Source organism: Onychostruthus taczanowskii, unplaced genomic scaffold (assembly GCF_017590055.1).
Source record: "Onychostruthus taczanowskii isolate IOZ18803 unplaced genomic scaffold, ASM1759005v1 scaffold93, whole genome shotgun sequence".
Taxonomy (NCBI): domain Eukaryota; kingdom Metazoa; phylum Chordata; class Aves; order Passeriformes; family Passeridae; genus Onychostruthus; species Onychostruthus taczanowskii.
This window is the reverse complement of record NW_024507324.1, coordinates 461,835-486,570: the sequence shown is the minus strand read 5'-3', so window position 1 is coordinate 486,570 and position 24,736 is coordinate 461,835. Positions and strand designations below refer to the sequence as shown.

General features: G+C 39.7%; 1 protein-coding gene across 1 annotated transcript in view; it reads left to right on the top strand.

The window, feature by feature from the left end:
- Nucleotides 1-6,935: 6,935 nt before the first annotated feature.
- The window catches only part of PTPN14 (protein tyrosine phosphatase non-receptor type 14), a 110,847-nt gene continuing 93,046 nt past the window's right edge, over nt 6,936-24,736 (top strand). Inside the window, exon 1 of the mRNA XM_041426679.1 lies at nt 6,936-7,195. The gene's annotated coding sequence lies outside the window, so the exon portion shown is untranslated. The remainder of the gene's footprint in view (nt 7,196-24,736) is intronic.

Sequence of the window (24,736 nt, the reverse complement as noted above, 5' to 3'; positions counted from 1 at the left end):
GAGGGGGGGGGAGGGGAGGGGGAGGTTTAGGGTTTTATTCCCCAGAAGTGGATAAAGGCAGCTGTGTACAAACTTCTGCCTCATGGGTTGTGTACAATGGATCACATCTGGATTTACATGGGACTGCTTTCTATTTGAATCCATATAGGTTACCTTGAGCCCGGTAATTCTCTCAAGTACTGGATACTCTTCTCCATGGTGTTCCACCTGCTTGGGTACTAGACCACTAGACCATCCTGGAAAGAATACCTTTCCCTCATGCTTGACAGAAGTCACCAGAACACTAAAGGACATGTTCAGCACACTGAATTCTTTCATATATCAGATGGCTTATCTGCCAGTATCTCCTGTTCAGCTTCCAATTTCTTGCTGAGTGCAAGACTTAGATAAGCTGTTCCACTCATCATTATCGCTGTTAAAAGGTTAAGTCTTTACCTCATTTCAGCCCTGCTGACTGCTTGCCATCTGCCTTAACCTGGCCACTGGCAGAGGGCTTTAGGTCCACAGTGTGTCTGCAGCCTGAAACCCAGGACCTAAGCTGAAATATTAGTCTTCCAACAACCAAGAATTCATTGGGAGGAAATTCCACTGTTATTTACTATACACATATATTTGTTATATGTATATGTACATCTAAGTTTTATGCATATACTTATTTGAGAATCTATATACTTGATTTGTGTTCACTTACCGGTCAAACAATTTATTAGACAGTGAGATAATTAAGAACATCTCTTACACCATTCATGACAAAGTAATCAAATCACTTACTAGCCTCTACCTATCTTAATGTTGTCTCTAAAATCTTCCAGTGTTTCTCTTTGAAAAGTTTGATTATTTAAGAAAAAAGTGCACTTCCTTATCCTACCCTCACCATAACCACCCCAACATTAGTTCTACCATTGAGATTTCAGTCACCCAACTAATTGTAGTAGGAAACCCATCTCAAACAGCCATAGTTTATGAGCCACTAACTGAAATGATCCAACAGACTAAGTACGGAAGGAGGAAACAACTGCTCTCTACATCTTAATGACTTTGCTTATCATTTTATCTCCTCACCTCTTCCAAGTCTAAATGTCAACAGTTTTATTGATATTCCTATACTACTTCTGTATTAATCCTTTCCAGAAATTTTTTAATGTATTTCAGGTCCTTCCAGAGCATCTAGCTTATCATGCAAATGACAGTCAGCATAGAAAATATTTATATATACACCTCTCAGCATCCCAGACTGCTCTAACTTAGAGCAAGTTCCCTGTTTGTTTTGACCAAAAGTGAGAATAAGAATCAGAGATTTTTTTAGAAACATTATACAGATTCCAAAAAGCTGAGACACTTCTAGCTGAGGTTTCATTCTTTTACAGTACACTTCATAAACAATTTCAGAAAACTTTAAAATCTGGAGTTTTGCAGTGCTGTCATATCTAAGCATGGTCTTAGACCCATTTCACAGAGATAAGCAAATATTAATGGCTCAATTCAAGTTACACAGGTTTGTGACAGTCCCAAACCCACATTTTAGATTATGACATTAGCTCTTTGCTTTCTCAAGAAAGCATTTATCTCTGAGTGGTGACAAAGTACTTTCAATGGGGTGCCCACACTCAGACACATAAATCCACACTGAGATGCATGAAGATTATCAGAAGTGGGCAGGCACTAAAGCATCTATAAATCAGTGGTGTATACTGACTTCATGGCAAGCTGAAAAACTAAGCTCTGCTAAAAGCTAGTAATTTATTTTGCCTGGGTTGGGTTGTTTTTTGGGGTTTTTTTGGTTTTGTTTTGTTTGGGTTTTTTTTCAAGAGGCCACTGTTTTCAGAAATTTGAAGACCTAATATCATGCTAAATGGTACATTCAAAAATATCCAAATTAGTAATCCATGAAACCTGTCAAAATGTTTTTCATTCTGTCATTGGACAGCAGTAACAGTTGCATATTAAGCTACATTCATCATCCCAAAGCTCTTTGGAGTACTGGCAAGCATGGAATCAAAAGTTTATTACTTTATTCACAAATACTAAAAAGTTTTTTTGTTTTACTGCCATCACTGGAGACCTGAAAAGAGACACAGGTATTAAACAAGTCCTCAGGCAGAATACAACCCTAAGGAAACTAGAATATTCAACACAGTGTAGTTTATTTGCACAGATAATCAACCAAGACTTTTTCTGGACTACAAGACTGGGTGCTGGCTTAGTTGTGATAAGCCATAGAGTATTATAACATGTTAGCTCATGCTTGGTGGTAACAGGTTTGTTTTCCAAGGTTGTGTAATCCAAATTCCTTTTCTAAGAGATGGTTTTGAGAAGCACTATTAAATGGAGTAATTAATGAGAGCACTGAATACTAGAGAAGTCTTTTTTTTTTTTTTTTTTTTTTTTTTTTTTTTGTGTTTTATTTTGCCTGGGTTGGGTTGTTTTTTGGGGTTTTTTTGGTTTTGTTTTGTTTGGGTTTTTTTTCAAGAGGCCACTGTTTTCAGAAATTTGAAGACCTAATATCATGCTAAATGGTACATTCAAAAATATCCAAATTAGTAATCCATGAAACCTGTCAAAATGTTTTTCATTCTGTCATTGGACAGCAGTAACAGTTGCATATTAAGCTACATTCATCATCCCAAAGCTCTTTGGAGTACTGGCAAGCATGGAATCAAAAGTTTATTACTTTATTCACAAATACTAAAAAGTTTTTTTGTTTTACTGCCATCACTGGAGACCTGAAAAGAGACACAGGTATTAAACAAGTCCTCAGGCAGAATACAACCCTAAGGAAACTAGAATATTCAACACAGTGTAGTTTATTTGCACAGATAATCAACCAAGACTTTTTCTGGACTACAAGACTGGGTGCTGGCTTAGTTGTGATAAGCCATAGAGTATTATAACATGTTAGCTCATGCTTGGTGGTAACAGGTTTGTTTTCCAAGGTTGTGTAATCCAAATTCCTTTTCTAAGAGATGGTTTTGAGAAGCACTATTAAATGGAGTAATTAATGAGAGCACTGAATACTGAAAATTAAAAAAGTTTTTTTTTTTTTTTTTTTTTTTTTTTTTTTTTGTGTAGTGAGCTCCCAACATGTAAAGTATCAATTTATAAAGAACTAATATGACTTTAGGAATGGCAATTTCTGCTAGTGCACTAAGTTTCTGCTTACATTACAATCAGGTCAGTGTACCCAGCTGTAGCACATGACAGAGATTTAGGAACACAGTTAAGGTCACATTTATGATACAAATAGGGAATGTGTTGCAACTGCATTCTTTGATTTGATTGTAATGTAGATGACTGTAAAGCTAATTAAACATCATCTACTGTTCACAGGAGAAACCACTAGCTGTTGCTTAAGCACATTTTAAAGACAGTTTTGCGTGAAACAGGTTATGACACGGTTTCACCGACCAAAAGGACTAAGATTTTTCCATGTTATAACAAGATTCTTTAACACACTCAAAATATGTTTAATACAGGTTTTTCTATCAAGGTGCTAAGCCACTTCAAAATTCCTTGCACATAACAAAAGTCTCCTCTATTTTGGCATAGATAAAGTCAGTTTTCCTCTGCTGATAGTTAACCATTTGGTCTTGCTGAAGGGTGTTGGGCTTTATTTTTATGAGGGTTTGAGAAAACATTCAGGCGTACTAAATCCAAAATTTGAGTAAAAAAAAAATTAAATAATGTCTCTCTCCTATACATTGCTTTCATCTGGAAATCAAAAAAGCACCTTCTTAAGATCACTATCATTATCTCAGTTTTCAGACAAGAAAACAGGCACAGAGATGTGCTGCTACATGCCCAACATCAGCCAAAAAACTGGTAGCTAAGGTAACTGAGGTACAGTCCTATGTCAGCGAGTTATTTCACATTTGTTGAGATGTTTCTATTTGTATGTTATTTAGATATTTACTCTATTTTGTAGAGCACTTAATACAATAATCCTGCTGTACAAGGATCCAGTGTAAAAATTTAATTATACCAGAGCAGAAGGAATATTCTTGAGATAGAATCCATAAATCATTACAACAAGTCAATAAAATCTCTAAATATAATTTAGAGGTGCCATGTTTTCAGATAAAAAAAAAATTGCTGTAAAATTCCCTAGGAGCATAGAAGATAGTACCTAATCCAGCTCACATATGACTGGTACAAGACTAACCATCAAAGTTTACTGGACAAATTTGAACCAGCAGAGGCATCTGGAACCAAATCAATATTTTATATCTTGCAATCTTTGTAATTTGTAAAAATATATATTTTTACCTTGAATTCTTGAAACAGTTTAAGTAACACCTAAGCTATTTTTAGTCTTTTATTAAATCACTCCCCAACTAGCAGATAAGAACAGTTAGTTTTAATCGCAAATTTATATACTCCTGACTCCTCTTGAGGAACAAAGATATACGTAAAGATTGCAGGTTTTAATAGTCCTAGAAAACTGTAGTAGCACCAACATCAGATTTGCACATGGAAACCTCTTTGCAGGAACTGGCTATAATGTCTTGGAAGTTTGGTGTTTTAAAGCACCTACTGCTACAATGTCTGAAAGTCTAATACAGATATCAATCACCGCATTAAGTAATTTCATGAAAAATAATGATCATCACAATTCCCAGTTTCAGGAGCTTCTCTTGGTTGGGTAAATTTGCAATGCATTTTAATTTGCAGAGTTTGTTGAGCTGACCTTGCTCTTGCTGAGAAGCAGTATGATTTTATTAATTCTAGTTAATTTTATTTCTTCTAAGGGACCCGATCCTGTATGTAACCAATACGTCAAATCTCCCTGCCAAAATAGTCCCATCCTTCAGCGTGTCAGTGATTCTTGCAACATTGTTTCTTTTGCAGTTAAGCTCCCTAAATAAGTTTATTTCAAATGCTGAGAGACCTGAGAAAGTGAAAGTGACCAGCTGCAAACCAGGAATCCGACTAAAACGCTTTAGAGGGCCAGCTCAACACTTTGAGGCACAGATACAAAAGTCAGTATTTACTGGATTAAGAACAGCATCCTTACACCTGGCCCATCATGGGGAGGACAGGACAGCAACCAAACAAGTTAAATCCTAGTTTTGATGTGTACTACCCTCTTTTGTAAGTAGGGCAATCCCTTTTCTGTACCAGTTCAGAGCACAGCGGCTCCATGATCCATTTTATCATCTCCGTCTGACACCTGATATTTTTTCCAAATTGTTACACTAAGCTCTCATATCTACTCAGGGTCAAGTACAATTCAAGTTTAAATCTTAAATGGTGTCACTTCTTAGTGCTTCAGTGTAGCTGTATGTAAAATGGGGATAATTACTTACTTCATTAAGGTGTGGTGCTTGTAAAATGCTTGAGAGTCTCAGATGAAAAGAAGTGCTTGCAAAATGTAATTATATTATTATGCCAGAGGTAAAGTATAGACTTGTGATTCCATGTACAGTGTTTAAATACAATTACTTATCTATCAAAATCAAGAATCTGTGCTATTTCTCCTTCTCTCAGCTCCTGATCCTCTTACCATTAATAATCTGAGTAATCGTGACTCCAGTGAATCTGCTCACTTACTCCTTCAGTAAGGTGTACAAGAAACAAACAGTAACAGGAACTCCAAAATACTATCGATTCTGATTATCACTATTTTTAATATCTTCCTCTGTTGCAAGAGTCCTTAACTTTCTCAAAGTGTCCCAGTTGTTTTAAAGGGATACCTGCCTTTGACATTTCTGTAGATGCCCATTGGTACCAGAGGTATTTATACACACTTTCTAGAACATGGATTATTTTTGGAAAGTGGATAATTTTAACTAAGTGTAGTTTTTCAGGCAAAAATAATTTTGCAAATTGCCCATTAGCTCTGATGCACAACACCATCTACACATAATTTCTAATATTCACATTGCTCTTAAGCCTACTTGATGAGGTGTAATATATTCAACACTGTTGGCAGCCTCAGCCTTCCTGATAGTATTCCTACAGTGCGATGTGTTCCCTGCTCCTTTTGTCATTTACACCAGGCATTGGATGGGCTTTCCCACATCTGCCAGGTCCTGGACATTTCGTGTAATTACAAACCACCATGTTTTAGGCCAGCTTGAGGTTTTCTCCTGCTGGCTTTCCAGCAAAGCACAGAGGCATGAGGGCGGCATCCTGAGCGTTTTCCCATCACGGGTATTTCGCTCTCTGTGCAGCTGGAGACCAGGGGTAACCACACTTTTACAAGTGAGGGTCACACAGTAAGCAGGAGACCAAAAGGGCTGAGATGGGAAGAGCAGAAGCAAACACAGGGAGGAATGGAGAGAAACGATGCTGTCGCTCAAGGCTGCAGGAGATAGACGGGGAGTTAAGGAAGGGCAGAGAAGTGGTTACAGAGAAGCAGGGCGGCACCGTACCTTCGTACGGGAGGGATGGAAGAAGGATCTCAGGAGCTTCCGGGCCCACGCGAGCAGAGTCTGTCTCAGCTCCCTACCCGCCCATTCCCCAAGTCTGTCTGGGGTTCTCCCCCAGCTGCCCCGGAGCGTCCGGGCCGACACGCGCGTGGAGGGCCGGGAAGGAGCCGGCACCCGCACCTGGCAGCTCTGCCCTCCTCGGGACAGCCGCCGCCGGCATCCGCCCGGATTGGCAGGAGCCTGCGCCCTCCTCTTCCTCCCTCCTTTTCCCTCCTCCGCGGGGTGGATTTCAACGCTCCTCCGCCTTCCTTGGGGAGGGGGTAAGGAAAAATAAAAAAAAAAAAAAAAAAAAAAAAAAAAAAAAAAAAAAGAAAGAAAGAAAGCAAGCAGGAGAAAGAGAAAAGAAATCCCAAGTCGCGTCCCCGACGTCTCCGGGCCCCGCGGCCGCAGCGGCCGCCCCACATTCCTGGCATTCCTGGGCCGTGACTCCCCGCGCCGCCCCAGCCCGGCCCCGGCCCCGCCGCCTCCAGCTCGCCCGCCCGCCGGCCCCGCTCGCCCCCGCGGGACACCAGTCTCCTCCCTCCCGCCCTGCCTCCCTCCTTCCCGCACCCCGCGGCCGGCAGCAGGAGCTAAGGGCGCCCGGCCCTCCGCGCCGCCACCGGCGGCCGCAGCGCCCTCCCGGCCGCCCCGCCGAAGTTCCCCGCGGTGGCCGGGCCGGGGCGGCGGGAGCCGCTCTCCCTCCGCAGCGCCGGTGCCGCTGCTCGCGGGCCGGGACCGCCGCCTCCCGCGGGTGCGCACAAAGCCGGAGCCGCCGCGCTGCCCAGCAGGTAAGGAGCCGCCGCCGCCGAGTTCGCTCGAGTTCGGGCGCGTCCCCGCGCAGACTTTGAAACAGCCCGAGCAATGCCTCGCACTCGGAGTGTGCGGTCGGCAGCGTTTGCATGGGCTCGCTGTGCGCGGCAGCGGACTAGCACCGCTCCGCCGGGTGTCCAGCGCTATCTGTGAACCACCAAAACAGCCATGCTTGGGTTACAAATGCCAGTCGGTGATCTGCGATAAGCGAGCCTTGGACGGTCCGTCCAGCCCGTGAATTTAATCAGTTAGACGCTCAGATAACACGGCATTTGCCTAGTCAAGAGGTATTTGTAAATAGCGAGGATCGACTATTTACAGGGCTCGGTGCTGGACTGCTTCTATTTACATCGCGGCATGCCCGTGTCTGCTTTCCCCGCCGCCCGGGGCTTTACCTTGCTCTTTGTTAGTTACAGTCAAGCCTAAACTGGCCGTCTTCGGTAAGTCTGTAACTCTGCCGAATGCTGCAGCAAAGATCTCAGCGAGGCAGAGGAGTGACATCTGCTCTCGTTTCTGATGTGGCAAAGTCGATGAATTGTTAAGATCTCAGACCAGCTCACTTTATTGGGGTGTATTTGCGACGAGCGTTACATAATGTATGTGTGGCATGTGGATATGATGTGTGCTGGAGCTTTCCTATGTTTTATCTCTCTGATTTGCATGAAATAATAATATATTTCCATTATAAGCAACTTTTTCGTTGTTTGTAACTTTAACAAGGTGGGAACAGTGACCCGTAAAGGGCTCAGATTCAATGTGTTGTTGCCCAAGAAGTTTTCTGGGATTTTTGGCACATAGCCTGAAACCATAGAAAAAATGCTTTTACCAGAAGCCAGTTCTTTTTTCTTTAAACTCTATGCAGATAGTTGCTACAGGGTTTGGTTATTCCAAAAACACTGTTACATGCTGTAGTTCTTCAGAGTTTGGAAAAATATTCATATTAAATGGCTCTCCCCCCTCCACCCACCCCCAAAATCACAAGTCATCACTTGCCAAATTCCGTATTATGAGAGGAGATAGTCTCTGCTGGGACTGCCTCCCCTCACATCTGTCCTCAAAAAGAGCTATGTTCTCATTATCCAGCTGAGAATGTCCCATCAAATATGAGTGACAAAATACAGATTAAACAGCTTTTGCTCTTGGCCTCTGGGGGTTTTGTTGCTGACATCTAGTAGTTGTTACATGGTATAAAATAGAGCATGTGTTGACATTATAGTAATGCCAATAAGCTTTAGGACCTGCTCTGTTACTGGCACTACTTGAACTCTTTCTGGTACCTTTGGAAAGCTGTGCCAGACAGAGGGCACTTGTGTATATCTCACGGGTCGTGATACAAAACTTGGGAGCTTTGCAAATTTATGGGCTGAAGCACAGCCCATCAGCTAAAAGATAGTCCCTAAAATCTGTGGCAGAGCTTGTAAGCCATCAGTTCTGCCAGGGCATTTGTGTGTGAGAAGCTGTATAAAGTACGTCTGCCTTGATGCATCCTTAAGGAATCCAGTGGTGCATACCAAGGCCAGAGCGAGGGCTGCTGGGCTGATCTCTGTACTGAGCAATATGAGCTTTTGTATGTATATTTAGAGTTTTACACATGCCTTTTAAATGTTTCTGTAATAGTAGCAGAAGTAGCTTTGGTGCAGTGTTGTTCATGAGAGTTAATTAGGAACCAGTGTTAGTACTAATGACTGACTTTTCTCCTGGTCATTCTCGTCCAGCAGAAGCCCATGAGTCAGTTATTGTAACTTAGGTATGGAATGGCTTTCTATGAAATGCATCTGCTCTTGTGCACTTAGCAAATTGCTTTGGCCAACAGTGGCTCCTCCAATCATAAAGTATTCTACATAGACTTGTGTGCATAGTTCTGATAACTATGGCTTCCTTTTTTTTTTTTGTTTGTTGAGCCAATCTGCTGTTCTTCATTCTGTTTCTCATCATATGCAGTGAGGCTGTGTTTGATTAATTGTTACTTAAGTAGCTCATTTTAATATGGATTTACATTTAGCATAGGTATATGCAGTATGAAAAGTGTACTTGAGCTCCATCTCCTCAGCTGGAAGCAAATCCTCTGTTGCAAGGGTTTGTCAGCTGAGGGGGAAACACATAAACTGCTGGTAGTGTACAACGGGTACAAAGTTTTCAGCAGGCAGTGCTGCTCAGCAGCATTTACGTCCTAGTCCTGCAAAGACTCACCCATGAGTTTCAATTTACCTTGCCTTTCAAATGCCTTTGAAACAATGGGATTTCTTTTATATATGTAATAATAAATGTGTATACAAGTCTTTACAGGAGCCAGGTTATAATACCTAGTATGCAGTATATTTGTTCGTGTGTATCTAGCTCAGTTGTAAGAAGATTTCAGTAAAGGCCTAATTTTTATGCTGAGCAGATGCCATAGAAGTTTTTTTTTTATGTCTAAGTCTACTGTGAAGTACAGCATACCTTCGCCTATTATGCTTTGTGCAGTTCCATTGGAACAAATCCTGATCTTTGAAAATAAAGCAGTACCGTGTAGATTTTCCTCCTGTGAGGAAGGAGTATGGTACAAGATTGTGCACAAGATTCTCTGAAGTTTTATGTGAAAAGGTCAGGTTCCTTTTTTAAAATCTACTGGTTTTCTTTTCAGATACTTCATGAAAACTGCTGCCTCCACCTATGAAATTGTTAAAAATATATATTAAAAAACAAGAATTCAAGAGTAGTTCCTAAAGGAATGGAGGTGGACTGGAGCTGAAGCCCATGTTTGTGGTAAAGATATGATTTGGTTTAATTGTCTAACCCCTATCCTCTTGTGCCTGGTGCAGGGGACCTTAAAACTCAATGGGCTGGTGCAGCTTCCTTTGGTAGTGCTGGATTCAGTCCATGTCCAGAGCAAGTGTAGCCTGTCCCATGGGGTGCCCTTGCTCTCCTTAAAGCCTTTTGGTTTGCTGTGCACGTGGAGCTGAACGGGTGATCACACCCTCTGAAAGAATAGGGTTCCTCACCAATCTGGAGATAGCCCCAGGAGCAGGAACTGCAGTCCATTACTCTTCCGCTTTCCTTTGGGCTGTCGGCAGGAATGAGGAGAAATCAGGAATGTAAAAGGAGTTAAGGACACAAGATTATGGTGCAGCACAAAATATGTAAAAAGAAGTGCATATTTGTTCTAAAATGTATTTCCTACCTTATCGTGGGTGTCCTAATACGTAGTTGAACATGTTATTGTCAGCTATATGTGAATACCTAAGTGACTGTAAATTTAGCTAACATTAAGAAGGTTTTCTGACCAAAGGACTTTTCTGGAGGATGTTGGGTATATGACATAATGAATGCATGCTGGCTTGGGAAGGAGAGAATGCTGACCCCTCTGATGTCCTGTAGCCATTGTGACAATCTTATTTTCCGCTTATGTAAAGAGTTTAGGTACCAAGCTCTGCTGAACACCAAGCACATCTTCTGGAAACTGCTACTCTTCTTGGTAATTCTCACTCAGTCTACCTGTTGTCCTCATGACTAACTTTTTTATTTTGTCAGTAACAATGTAAACCTAAAATTACATTATGTGATATATAAACAGCTCTGAAAAGAGGATGGTGAACATGCATGTTAGTGATCTAATAAATTGGATGAATGATGGTGTGCCAAAACTTGCTAATGATGCAAAAGTATTTGGATTAGGCAAGATTGAAGAAGACTGAGAAATTGTAAAGGGAATCCAAGAAAGCTGGGTGAAAGGGAAGCATAGCAGATGATGCTGATAAATTCAAGAATATGCATGTTAGATGGAATAATCAAATTACTTGTTCATGTTACTGGATTGTAAATTAACTGTATTTATTAAAGTGGAGAGGAAGATTTCAGCAGTGTTTTATTTGAACTTGTGTGCCTTCTTAATGCTTAGTATTGGGCAGAAGAAAAATGCTGCAGTTCTGCAATATTGTGTTAATGAGACAAAGGATGCTATTGAACTGGTGCTCGAATTCACCTGGAATAATCAGTTTGTGGTCTCCTATCACAGGAGAGTGATTGAAAAATATTCATATGACATTGAACATATGAGTGTAGGACTGTTTCAAGGGAGTCAGTTAGAGGAGGTAGGATGTATATATGCAAAATAGTGCTTGACCATTACCCTTTGATACAATGGCTTATTATAGGGAGTAGTTTGAAAGATCAAGTGTATAATACTTCTAAATCACCACTTCCGGTGAAAGTACCACCAAAGGAGATCATATAGACCAAAGCCTCTTAGGATGAACAAGAGAAGTGTTCCTAGGGACAGGAAGAACAGTCACAGCTGCAATGAAGAGATGTTAACTGTACTGCTCTAGGGTGTAAATCAGCCCTATCTCACGGGGACTGAGAAATTTCTCTTAGGATAGATGATGCTATATGTTGTGATAAGACACAAAATGATGATACAGACACTACTGCTCTCGAGGGGAACAAAAAGAAGAAGAAGAAAAACTTTATTTTCTGACTCCAACATTTATAGTTTTCTAAAGGTGACAGTGGATTGGAGGGTGACAGTGCCACCTCTCCAATGCCACTGGACAGACCAAGGGTCCATCAATTCTCTCCACCTCCATGAAAGAATGCAAAACATAGGTTATTTACAGAACTGTGTGTAAGAAAGTTTGTTGAAAGAATGCAAACATTAGAAAGCTTAACAAAGTCTTACAAAATCAAGACAACAGCTATATGTGCCTGTTGTGATATTCTGTATGTTTTCTTACAGGGTAAGCTGCTCTTAGAAGAAGGGTATTGGGCTGATGATTAGACACACTATAGTGTGTCTCTATTGTACTGTGAATGATGCTGATTTTAATTACATAGTCATGCAGGGGGAGTTGAAAGATTAATTTTTTTGGTATATGTTCAGGTTTCATGGAAAGCATGTCTTGGACTTTAAGTCTTTAACACAGTCAAGTTTTAACTTATTGAGATGTGCTCTGCTGTGGCCTGGGCTGGCATAGACACGGACAGAAGTGATGGTTAGGCTTCATTTAAAAGGCAGATAGCACTGCCTGTTATTAGTCAATTTGGTTATGATTTCTAGTAAGTTTTCTGATGGACAACGGGTATTTTAAAATTTGGGTAGTTAATATAGTTTCAATTTCTGAATCAGAATGATAGTTCTGTGGCTGTGAGAAGCACAAGGACTGGTTTGTGGAGGTAACTACATCTCTTGCAGCTTAGTGATTGTTTCAAAGAAAATACTGTCAAAGCAGTAGTATACCAACACCATGATATACTTGATTCTTGCATATCTATCAGCTGGGGGAAAGACTGATTTAGTAGCAGGCATGTGATTCACGTAACAATTAATACCTCATGTTAACAGATTAGTGTATGTAGTGTATAACATAGTTAAGAGTTGTCCATAGAAGTTTCAGAAAACTATGTTATAGCTTAAAGAATAAAAAGCCAGGACTTGTGCAACTTTTAGTTGATCTAACCAGCCAGAATGAGCTGTCCTACAGCCTGCCTGTCTTGCAGCTATCTGCAAAATAAAATGTGGACTGACTTTGCCTTCCCTGTTGAAAAGGCTGAAGCTGTTGTGAAGGGAGCCTCACACTGCTTTTTGAACTTAGAAAATAAAGTTTATGGGAAGGCTGTAATTTGTAAAGGAGCATAAAAGTAATGTTCTCTCCTGGGACATTCTTTGGCCATTGGGCTGGATTCAAAGCATATCTCTCTGAAGGACAAAGTGTAGAGCCTTAGCCCAGGAGAAGTTGGCAGTGTAGGAGAAGCAGGAGGCTACCAGTAGTTGTTTTAACTTGTGTTTGTGAAATTCTTTCTTGTTTTTACAACTGAGAAAATAGTTTGCATTCCTAAGGTTTTTGAGATTAGCTCTTATCATGGAACTCCCTCTTTTGAGAGGAGGCATTCACTACCTTGTAGATAAAATGCCTTTAGGTTTTTATTGGTGATGATAATTGAGCCAGGGCAAAACAAGCCTGGGCAAAATCAGGGGACTTTGCCAATCAGAGGTTCAACAGATAGAAGCCAGATCCAGTTTTTGATGTCTATTGCTGGTGCCATTTTGATTTTGACCTCTTCACACAGGACTTTCATTTGTCCTTTCAGTGCAAAATGTGTCCTGTTGGTGGTGGAAACCCTGCATTTTCTGGGTATGTGATATACAGCGCTTATCTCAGGTGCTTTGAAAGGGAGACAGTGTGTAAAGGAATTTCTACACAAAACATTGTGCCTGTTGTTTACCAGAACAGAGGGAGAGAAGACAGGAAAGCAATGTATTTAGGCTGAATTTGCCTTGTGCTGAGGTGGAGTGAAACTTCTGATGCCTTCAGATGGATCAGGTCTTGAAAGTCCTACCTCAAACACAGAAAAGAGGCATTTCAGGTGCACATTTTCCAGAGCCTTTCAAATAAATTCCCATCCCTAAAGCTCATCATGGATTTCTTCCTGTGGCAGGTCTATTCATATGGGGCATTTTGCAAAGCTCTAAATGGAGAAGTCAGATCCTAGTTTGGCATACTATTAAGAGCTACTGAGTGTAGTTGATGTCTATTTACATTTTTTATAGCGTTGTGAAGATTTAGTCTGTTTAGAAAGATGCTTTGGTCAGCTTACCAGATAAAGAAATCGTCTGCTAATTGAAGGGGATGCTGGTGTAGTCTGCTGCTGGTAGACAGAAATATTTATTGACAGATCTTCAGAGCTCTATTAGTTTCAGAATGGAGGGTGGACAGGGCAAGTTTCTGCTTGTGAATAAAACAACTCATGCAGACATATTTGAGTAAAGTTCCTGTGATTCCTTCCACCTCTGCCAAGACTGTGCTGCGGAAATCTGTGACAGCAGAGGAAGCTAAATTGTAGTATTGACGTGCTGCTGTTCCCCGCTTCGTTGTGGTTGACAGTGAGAGGGTTTTTTTGCAAGTTCTCTTCCATGATCCATGTTCCCCTTTTTAGTTTGATGCTCCAAAATGCATCAGTGCAGAGCTGGAAATCTTGTTTGTAGTACAGAACTGAAATATTGCAGGAGAGCATTATTGAGGTGAGATAACATTTAACATCTAAATGGTAAGTATGTTGATTGCTAGCAATTTCACTTGATTTTTTTTTATTTTCTTTCTTTCTGGCAAGGGCTAAATAAAAGCTGCCATTTAAAGATGAATGTTATTTTTAATTTTTGCATATTTTAGGGCTTTTGCTGTGCAGTTTGATGTTGTGTGCTGCTTAACATTATCTACAAAGAAGAGTTTAAATATAATGTTGTGTGTGGAGAAATACATCTCAGTTCACAACTAATGTTTTTGCTTTCCTTTCTGTATTGTAGAATGTGCTGGGAAGTTTACAAAAAGGAAAAGACAAAGTACATGTTTTGAATTACATTCTAAGGAAGAGGAGAAGAAATGGTTTGGTGCAATAGGCAAATAGTGTGTTGGGGAATGCTGGCCTGTATTATTAAGGATTTTGGTTTCTTTGGTCATAGTCTGCCCTCTGAAGTTGGTTCACCTCTTGAAAGCTTTTCTGATTTCTGCATTTGATTAGGAAATTGCCATGTGTATTTGAATATGCAAATTCAGAAATGCAGATTTATGGTTCAGTAATTGAGACAGTTGTTGTGGAAGAAAATTACTGATACTGCCTCAGGACCTGCTTGACTTTGTAAAGCGATGAGCATTTCTCTGAAGCTGGAATGAAAACAAGAACTTGTAAGGAAAATGCAGTAGCTGGGGGTAGAGATCTTCTCTGCTAGCTGTGTGTTACTTTTGATAAGTTAGTTTGCTAAGCTCTTGTTCCTTGCTGCTGATGTAGTAACCTAAAACTGTTGGTCGCAGAATGGCTCTGAGTTCTTGTAGTGTACATTTGCATGTAACTTTTCACTGCTGAAAGGGTAAATTATAACTCTGGATAGGTTGAGCTTTCAAAACCTTGTCTAACGATGGCCCGGTTGTCTCTTTTGATGTACAAATGGGTTTATCCGGAGAGACTGATGTAGACTGATGTAGTCATGCAGTTTTTTCTTGAACCTGACTCAGGTATGAAGACTGCCACCCATGCAGTAATTAATCTGTCAAAACATCTGACAAGGGGTGGGTGCACATTGGAGACAATTAGTCATTTTGTCTATTAGTTAATAATGTCAACTTTAGTCAATGTTATATACAGTTTCTTACCTACCTTTGTAATTTCAGCTTGTGTTACCGTAAAAGTTTGTTAACATGTGGCTTAACTTCCATGTTAGCTTTGTGTGATCAGTGTCCTTTGCAAATATCACTAGTTTTCTGCATACACCTGTGAAATTCTGCATTTCCTAACTTCCATGCTTTCAGCAATACACTGCAATGGTCATGACTGGCTGGACTACGAGCTGGTGATAATAAAGTCCTCTGCATGTAAATATGTTCAATAAGAGGGGCATTCAGCTAACTACAAGTGACATTGTCCACTGTTAAATGCCACTTAATTTTGCTTTCTCCACTCTCTTAAATAGTGTGGATTTATAAAGTAATTTTTTTTTTTTTTTTTTACTTGGGATGGAATCAGAGCAAGCCCATTTGTCAGTCTCTTCATGTTGTATGTTTCAGTCAAAGAGAGCAGCAGAGGATAGGACAATGACAGTGAAGGATATCCTCCATTATTCCAATAGTTTCTTATGATGAAGAAAATAGGTTTGTGCATGTTTATCTCAAGAAGGCTTTTTACCACAACCTGAGCGCCCAGTGGTAGTGGTTTTGAAAGCAGAACATGTTAGTGTTGTTGAGTGCCTTCTGCAAAGGTTAAGATACGTTAATGAAAATAACATTTAAAACTTACATGTTGAAAAACACCCTTTGGTAATACAATTAATAAAATAATTTTGTAAGTTCAAGGCAGAATCTAGCTTGTTTATTAGGAAAACTTCCCACTAATAATCTCTGTGATTTATAGTATTAGTTTCTTAGGAATAGCTCTGTTGTGGGAACTGTGTTAAAATAAGACTCAACAGTCCACTGAAGCATTCATTGAAGAGTCAAAGTCTTTGTTAGAAAAATTGACAAGGTTCTGGCTTTGTAATCAAAGAGGTCACTTTTTTCTTAGTGGTTTGAAATAATATAGTATTTTTAAATTTAAAAATCTGTGATATTAGCTCAAGAAATGGTTATTTTTTGCCATTCTTTTAGGGATAAAGATGAATTGGGTTACTGGCCTTTGGGAAAAATCAAGGTTTTTTTGGTTGTTTTGTGGAGTTTCCTTTTTTGCTTAAGAATTTGAACCCATTTTTTGGCAAAGGATCTGGTAAAATGGTAGTATAAAACCAATCCAGAAATCTTTAAGTAAGTACTTTTGGCAGTGCAGTGTTTTGGGGCCTTTGTGAACAAAATTACTTCCTTTGCAGTACTTCATACCTTCATACCTGTACTTTGGTAGACACGTTTGCTTTACCCTGAGGCATTTGACAGGCCATGCATTCATCCACCCGAGTGTGTTCCTGCCCTGCCTGTGGCTGTCTTGAGGTGTGATGCCCAGGAATGTTTCACTTTGCCCATGCTGGCTGCTTTGTACACCACGTTCCCTCGGGCATCATTTGACCTGCTCTCTGCAACATGCTCCAAGCAAGATCCTAAATGCCTCTCACAGAGAACCAGCATGGATATGGACTGTTTGAGTGATGACTTAAATGCAGATTTCCTTCGCTGTTATCTCAGTGAAGTTATTATACTGGTATGTGCGGTGATTTCTGTGTGCAGTGGTCAAACCCGAAAGAATTTAATCAGGGTAACAAACTGATAGGGCTGGGTATCGAGTGCTAACTGCACAGAAAGGGGCTCTGCACCCAACAGTGCAGAATGTGTTCTGGATGATATCAGTGATGGGTGTTGCTGTTAAGTCTTTATGCGGTGATTCCTCTACCCATTAGGAAAAGAGATGGAGGAGAACTTGAAATGTTTGTGGGCTTTTTGTAGTTTTGTTTTGTTTTGAAACATATCTCGCCCCCATAATGATAGAAATATATAGGAAAGGTAAATGAAGTTTATAAAATAACAAAGATATATGGCTTTTAAGAGTGGTTCTGTCAACAGATGAAGACCATTAATCGGTAGTCTCCCAGATGTGATTTTCTTTATTATGGACTGTGAACAATTGTGCTGCAAGCTGCCTATCACCAAAATCCTTGTGGCATTGTACACTGGATAAGTGGTGTCTAGACATGACCGTGAACTTTACCTCTGCAGTTTATATTTCTCAGAAGTTAGAAATGTTTTTAGGACACTTTGAAATACTGGAATCAATTACGTTATTTCATTGTAGCAAGCCTTTGAAGACTATGTGTCAAAGCTTTCATATTTTCAGTGATTTCTATATTTTCATATCTTCTTGACTTAAGGAATATGGCAGTGAGTGGTGGTTTTGAAGATCTGGTGGAATGTTGAGCAGAAGATGTTATCGAGTGTGTGGAGCAGTTTGTGTACTAAGTTTGTTCAAACATAGATGCCTTAGCTCATGAACAGTGAGAACTCTACAAGGACAAAATGCAAGGTCAGAGGAAATTAAAAACAAAAGAATGCCTGATTGCCATGTCTGCTGAAACTGAGCACTGATTACACTATCCTTGTCCTGCCAGGATCATGATGATGACAGCTGTGTCTTATGTCCTTTGACCAGAATCATAGAATATCCTGAGTTGGAAGGGACCCACAAGGATAATGTCCTTGCACAGGATGAGATCCAGAATTATACCATGTGTCTGAGAATGTTGTCCAAACACTTCTTAAATTGTCAGTCTCAGTAGATTACAAGGCAGAGGTAACTGAGACTTTGTTAGATTAAATTGAGCCCTCTTTTTGGTGGAGTGTAATTAGAGAAAAGGGGCTCAGAGTCTAGTGCAAGAGGGGGCTCGACAGTACACATGGGTTCTAAGATTCAGAAGGTGAAGTGTTGCAGTTGGGTACATCCTGGCACTATAGGACACCTCACATCGTTATGTTATGTGCCAGGAGAGTGGAAAATTACAACTCAGTTATTCAAGACTGTAGTAAATCTAGTTAATACCTCATACCTCTGACACATCTGTCAGTGTGGTATCGTAATTATTTACCTTGGCACTGTAAGCTCCAGGCAGGAAGTCCAGTTGCTGAGCACTACATCCCCAAGCCTCCAGCGTGTTCTTGCCAGCCCCACTGCCACCAGCACAGCTGGCAGCCCTGCTTACTAAACCCCGGGGCATTTGTGTGAGCAGAGGTTTGCAGGATCAGGACATCAGTTTGCAACAGGAAATTGCACTTCCAAAGGTGAGTGTGTGAAAGGGATCAGTAACTCCTGACAGCTTGTACCAAAGTAAATTCTGTTGAAGATTATTACCTGCCAAGTTGAGTGCTGTGATTTTATTTTAAAACGAGAGGCTGTAGCAGTAAGTCTGGTGTGCTTACCCCAAGTTCCTTTTGCATGCTTTTTAGCTTCATCGGGAATAAGTAAACACCTAAAATAATCTCTGGTTTTGTCATCTCTTTGGAAGTGTGCTTGCTTCCTGCATTATGAAGGTTATCATTAGATTAGCTGTGTTTAAGCTTCCTGTCTCACCAGGGTTTTTTCCATTAGTTTTACAATCTCTTTCAGGAGGTATCAGTATCATGTTTCTGTAATAAAGGTTTCACTTAAGTTGTGTGTTGGGGTTTTTTTCCCTGTTGTTTTTTAAAAATTTTTCTCTGTCCACTTTCCTTACTTTGTCTGAAATACCTTTTCAACTCTGATACCTAACTAGATTGGTGTTTTTTTTTTTTTTTTTTTTTAAATTTAATGGCAGATGCTATTGTAATGACATGCAGACCAAGAAAGCATATTGCAACTTCTGTCTGCAATTGGTGTGCTTATATAAATGGTAGAAAAAGCTCAACCTGTTTAGCTGTATGGGTACATAGTCTTGCTCTTGTGGGAAAAGTCTGTTGTTTAATAGGTGACCATGCAGTTGTGAACTCTGGCTGAGAAAATAAATAACTGAGATGCACAGTGTCATGTTTGGCTCATCTAGGGTAGAAATTGAACACCTAAGTCTGGAAATACATAGTCTTTAGTAAATTCTCTTACCATTAAGCATGAAAATTGTGGCCACTGAAAGTAATGGAGTTTTGGGATTTTACATGTGCTCATTTACTCATCAAACCAAAAGGTAAAGCTAGACTTGAGGTTTTAAAGCAAAAAGTGGAGCTGAATTTTCAGAACAGTGAGGGAGAACTTCCTCAGGTCAGTTCAACCTTAGTTAGATCAGGGGCAAACATTTTGCCATTGCTGTGTACCCTGCTTGACCTTCTGCCTGTCCCTTATGGTTAAGTCTCATTTCCCACTAATAGATGTCATTCACTTGCTAGGGTGTATGTTTGCCTGTAGTGTTGGTTACAATTGCACTTTTTAGTGTAGGTGAAGACTGGATGTGAAAGTCTTTAGGCTTGTCTTTAGCTTTTACCTTTTTGATAAACTTTTTTTGGCTTTGCAAATGCAGCTGCTGTCTTGCCAATTGATATTTCTTTGTGGTTTGCATGTCAAGTCTTGTGTTAGTGCTGTAGAATGTACGCTAGATCCTTTTTTGTTTTTACCTTCAGTTGTGTTATTGATTTTGGGAGTTAGCAGGATAATATTTAGATTTTATGTCATATTTTATTTTTGGGGATGCCAACTACTTTCTTGATTCATTGCAAGCTAATTGCTACCTAAAGTGTTCCATAACAGTTTCTTTCTGTGTTCATTGATTCATTTATTGTGTCATCTAGGCTGTTGCTAAATATATACCTGTAGTGCATTTGGGAGACTTTTGCCCAATTTGATACCAGCATTCACATTAATTCACTAACTCAAGTCTCTTTTTTCCTAAGCTTAACGGCAGTGCTGTGGTATAAAATCTTGATCTTGCTTCATAATGGTGGTTCTCCTTTATAGTAACTGTCATTTAATTTATTTGGTTCTAAAAGCTATGTATTATTTTAGTAAATGACGTTTATATTTTGAATTTCTAGCCTATGACTGCAGTAATGAGTAGCCCTTTCCTTTCTCTTGAAAGATAGTTTTAGGCTCATCCTAATTGATTGCTTTCACTCATTTGCTGATGTTGTTCTTTTCATTTAAGCGTCATTGTCTTGGTGGTAATTAAACAAAAGCCCAATTAAGTCTCCTGTTATACTGAGAAGCAGCTTGCCAGAATTTGACAGTACAACAAAGGACATTTCATTGACCAATTTCTTCAGAAGGAATTCTCAATGGAGGTCTGGAAAGCAGCACATGTCATTTTAGACACTTTACAGCTATCATTTTAAAATTATTTTAAATCTGTGACTGAACCTTCTGCTCTGTTCCAAAGATGTGACTCAGAGCACTACTAGTGGTGGAGAGCTAATTTCCATCCACTGACAACGTGAAAGCCCTCTTGAAACATCATATTTCCAAAGCAAGCAAAGTCAGAGTAAGTAACCTCTTAGCTTCTTGGAGTATTTTTCAATGTAGGGCTTATGACAAAAAGACAGGATTAAAATTTTTCTTTGTTTATCAAAAATATAAGCCTGTAAATCCCACTTAACTGAAGCTATTGTAGTTATTGCTCTTAATATTTTTGTTTCAGAAGCTGTAAATTGGAAGAGCCACTTTAGAACTGGAAAAAGAAGAATTAATTACAGAAATGTTTTTTCCAAACTGAGCCATGCATGGCTGTTGGCATTCATTCTGCTGAGTAAAGTGGCTTGAGAAAGGGGAGGGAACACACAAGATGAAGAGAAAAATGACCCAGAAGAGCCTGCTTTGACAGGACTCTAAGATAGTCACAGGACTGCCTCACTGCATGAAAACTTTTGAAATGTATGAAAAGAGAATTTCAAGTGGGTCCCCAATTCTCTCTCTCTCTCTTTTACCGTTAACTTTTTTTTTTGAATGCCACTGCTCTGTATCACTGTATATCAAGACCAAGACAATAATTGTCAACAGTTCCAACTACTTGTGTACTTTATTATGTTTGATTTCCATCGAGCTATAAACACTCTTTGTCCTTTGCCTTTTGCTAGCTATTGGCTTGGCTGCTCCTTGTGGACAGGAAAGCTGTGTTTAATGCTTTGTAAAGTGGCCATCAGTTCCTTGCTTTTATCTCTATTCAGCATAAATTATTTTCAGCAAGGCCATAGAACCGTTCTGGCCAATATTTGCAGGTGCCCCTTGTGAAGAGCTATTTCAGGATAAAGGCTTAATCTTGCTGTGTCTTTCCTCCTCTTCTCTCATTTCTTCTCTCCTTGAAGAATACTAATCCTGAATGATAGGAGCCCATGGCTAGTCTCCTCCCTCCTTCATAGCTCACTTCTGTTGTTGTGTTTTTTTTGTTTTTTTTTTTTTTTTTTTTTTTTTTTTGTCATTTTCAGCAGTAACCCTCAACCGGATAGGCTGAAGCATATTCTTTTACCCTTAAGCTTGAAAACTTTGCGTGTGCTGCCATTGCAATATTTCTAAGGGGAAATTCAGCCCCTAATTATCAACTTAGATGCACATTCTGGTTCTTTGGCATGACTTTACTTCTGCCCATCTGTTAAGTTGGCACTCTGCCCTCTCAGAAAGTAGCCAACCAGTTTCAGCTGAGCAGAGGAGCCAACCAAAGATGGGTTAAGAGAGGCAGCCCGCAAGAACACTTTATGTTCTATTCCTCTTGCCAAAAGCTCTTCCTGTTTGCAAACAATGTCAGCTTAAGCCCATATGCTTCATTACATGGGATGACATCTGTGGAGACAGATGCAGGGATGGCAATACAAATGACATTTGATAAGGAAGGGCATATGTTATGAAACCAGACACCAGTATGAGTTTAAGACCCTGTCTGCGCTGCACATGCATACAAAAAAATAGATTTCTTCTATATTTCGGTGTGCGAGTGCATTCATCAGCCCCAGGGTTGGGCTTTTGAAGTGCATCATTGTTCAAGATTTGTGCTAGGTGTACCTGCAGTTTTGTGGTTTGTTGTTGCACTTTATTAGCTGAGGTCAGTATTTTGCTTCAGTAATGTTTGAATGGTGATGTGCATTAAGGGTCCAGTGGTTTGCACCATGTAAAGAAACTGGACAATGCCAGTGTAAGAGGAGCTTGTTGTAGCAGAGGCTTCTGCTGTGAAATGTCTTTCTGAAGGATTTCAGCATTACCTTCCAAACATCCATTTTAGCATTTAGAAAGGAATTATTTTTGTGTGAATTTTACATGTCTGGGTAGAAGAGATGTAAAAACCTCTTCTTCTGGCATAGTCTTTGCCCCTTTGCTAGATTTTGCTTTTTCACCAGAGGTCAGCTTTGTACCTAAAGCTACTCTTCCTCGACACCTCTTCTTTTAGCACCCTTTTCTTGTTCTTCATATTGCTAAGGCTGATGGAAAAAGTAGCAAGTTTTAATTAAACAGACTTTGCATATAATCCATTTTAACAATTTGAAGAACAAAGATTTTGAGGAAATACATTCTATTGGTTTGGAGCGCAAGCAAAAATAAAAAGGTGCCATATTTGAAATATATGCCTTATCAGCCATACTTGAAGACTATATTTTTAGTATTGGGCTGAATGGAAAGCACACTTTTCAAAGAAAATGAACAGGTATTGGCAAAGGCCACTCTTCCATTAAAAATAAAAGTAACTTGCACATGAGTGTGTTTTTCATATCCTTTTAATGGAGTTAATAGTTGTTGTTTACAAATCTGAGAATGTTTTTTGGTGCTTTGTCTGGCTTTTTGTTGAAAAGCATTTATCCAAGTGACATAATGTATTTGTTAATTCAGATACTGTAGGACTGTAATAATTGTAGGTGACTTGTAATTTTTCATTCACTGAGATTTATTTTTGGAGCATTTCCTGGAATGGTGACACACTTTCCTTGGTAGCTTAAGGGCAATGTTATATTTGCTGGCTAAAAGACCTCCTAAAATGTATATAGCTGTTAAAGACTTGGACCAAATGTGGCTTGTTGAGTTTGTAGTGTGGTGCTGGGGAAACCCATCTGGAGGAAGAGGATTTCCTTATTCATAGTGATACAGGCACTTTCTCTGCACAGCTTTTTTTATGCACTTCAAAAAGGATAATTTTACTTCTAGATTGGATTAAACAAAGGAATTCTCCAAAGCTCTGAGGAGTGTTGGTTTCTCTGGTTGGGCTTATTAAGAAACTTTAAGCACCTCATTTTCTTGTACCTCTTGGTTGTTTTATTTGTAATAAAGGGTTAATAGTAATGATGAAGATAATTTCTGGTTTTCATTCTCCCTGTCCCCTGAATTCTGCAAAGTATTTTTTTCTGTTTATGCTATGTTACTCAAGTTACGCTTGTTAACACTTTTTCCTTGAAGTGTTACCCCCAAAAGGTGAAAATAAATGCTTCCCTTTTTCCTTTTATAAATTGGTTTAGTAGCTGCAAAATGTGATTCCTGGTAACTGCAGTAGATGAAGATTTAGGGCAAGTAAGAAGGATTAAATTGTAAAGACTTAGATGTGTACTGGCATTTATTTTCTCGCTGTATTAAACTCCTAAAAATGCAGCTTTTTTTATAAAAGGGGCATTTTTATATCAAATTACCTGGATTTTGCAGAAACAGAGTGCTTCAGGTGCATTCAATATCAGTGTTTTTTATACAATTTGCAGAAAAATTGATGTTACATTGCAAGAGGTCGAGTATGCCTATATAATTCCCTTGTAAAATTTTTTGGCACAAAAAGCCTGGCTTTAGTCTGCAGTGCTTTGTTATCAATGAACCTCTCCACAAGTACAAAATTAGTTCAATATACTTTGTACTTTTTCCTATTGAAGGATAAAATAACTGTTTTATTTATTTGGTTACGTGATGAATTGCATTAACTTATTGCCTATGCAAAGTAGCCAGTGGAAATGGCATCACGCTGGACCAGGGGAGGTTCAGGTTGAACATCAGGAAAAAAATTCTTCACTGAAAGATTGGGTAAGCATTGGGATGGGCAGGCCAGGGTGGTGGTGGGGTCACCATCCCTAGAAGTGGAAAACATCATGACACTTGCTTAGTTGGCATGGTAGTGCTCAGTCAAAGATTGCATTTGATAATTTTGTTAATAATATGATAATTTGATAATTTGATAATTTTGGAGGTCTTTTCCTGTCTTAATGGTGCTCAGAGGTCTGCTGGGCACATGAGGCAGTGCACAAGCTGCTTTAGTAATCAGAATCTTCTCTTCTAATGGGAATTGTTCTTCTTGCCTCCTTGTGTTGCTGACAAGTGTTTTCAGTGCATGGATTTTTTCCTGCAAGCTCTGACATTTTGCTAGCCGTAGGATCAGGCTCTCTGTCCAAGGCAACCCTAAAGGTTGTTTGTTGCAGTTTTAGAATCAGCACTTGGAGGGTTCTGAGGAAATCTGTCACCTGGAGCTACCAGCCCAGCAGCTGCAGGAGACTTCAAAGCTCTGGCTTGACACACTGGAGAAATAGTTTTGATTTACAGAAACTCTCCTGTCAATGCTTATCAGAGAATTTAGATGTTGTGAACTTCCTTAGATAGACCATCTCTAGTAGTGATGGCTCACTTTGAAAAGCCTGTTTGCTTGACCCTCTGGAACAATAGTGGCAGCTATC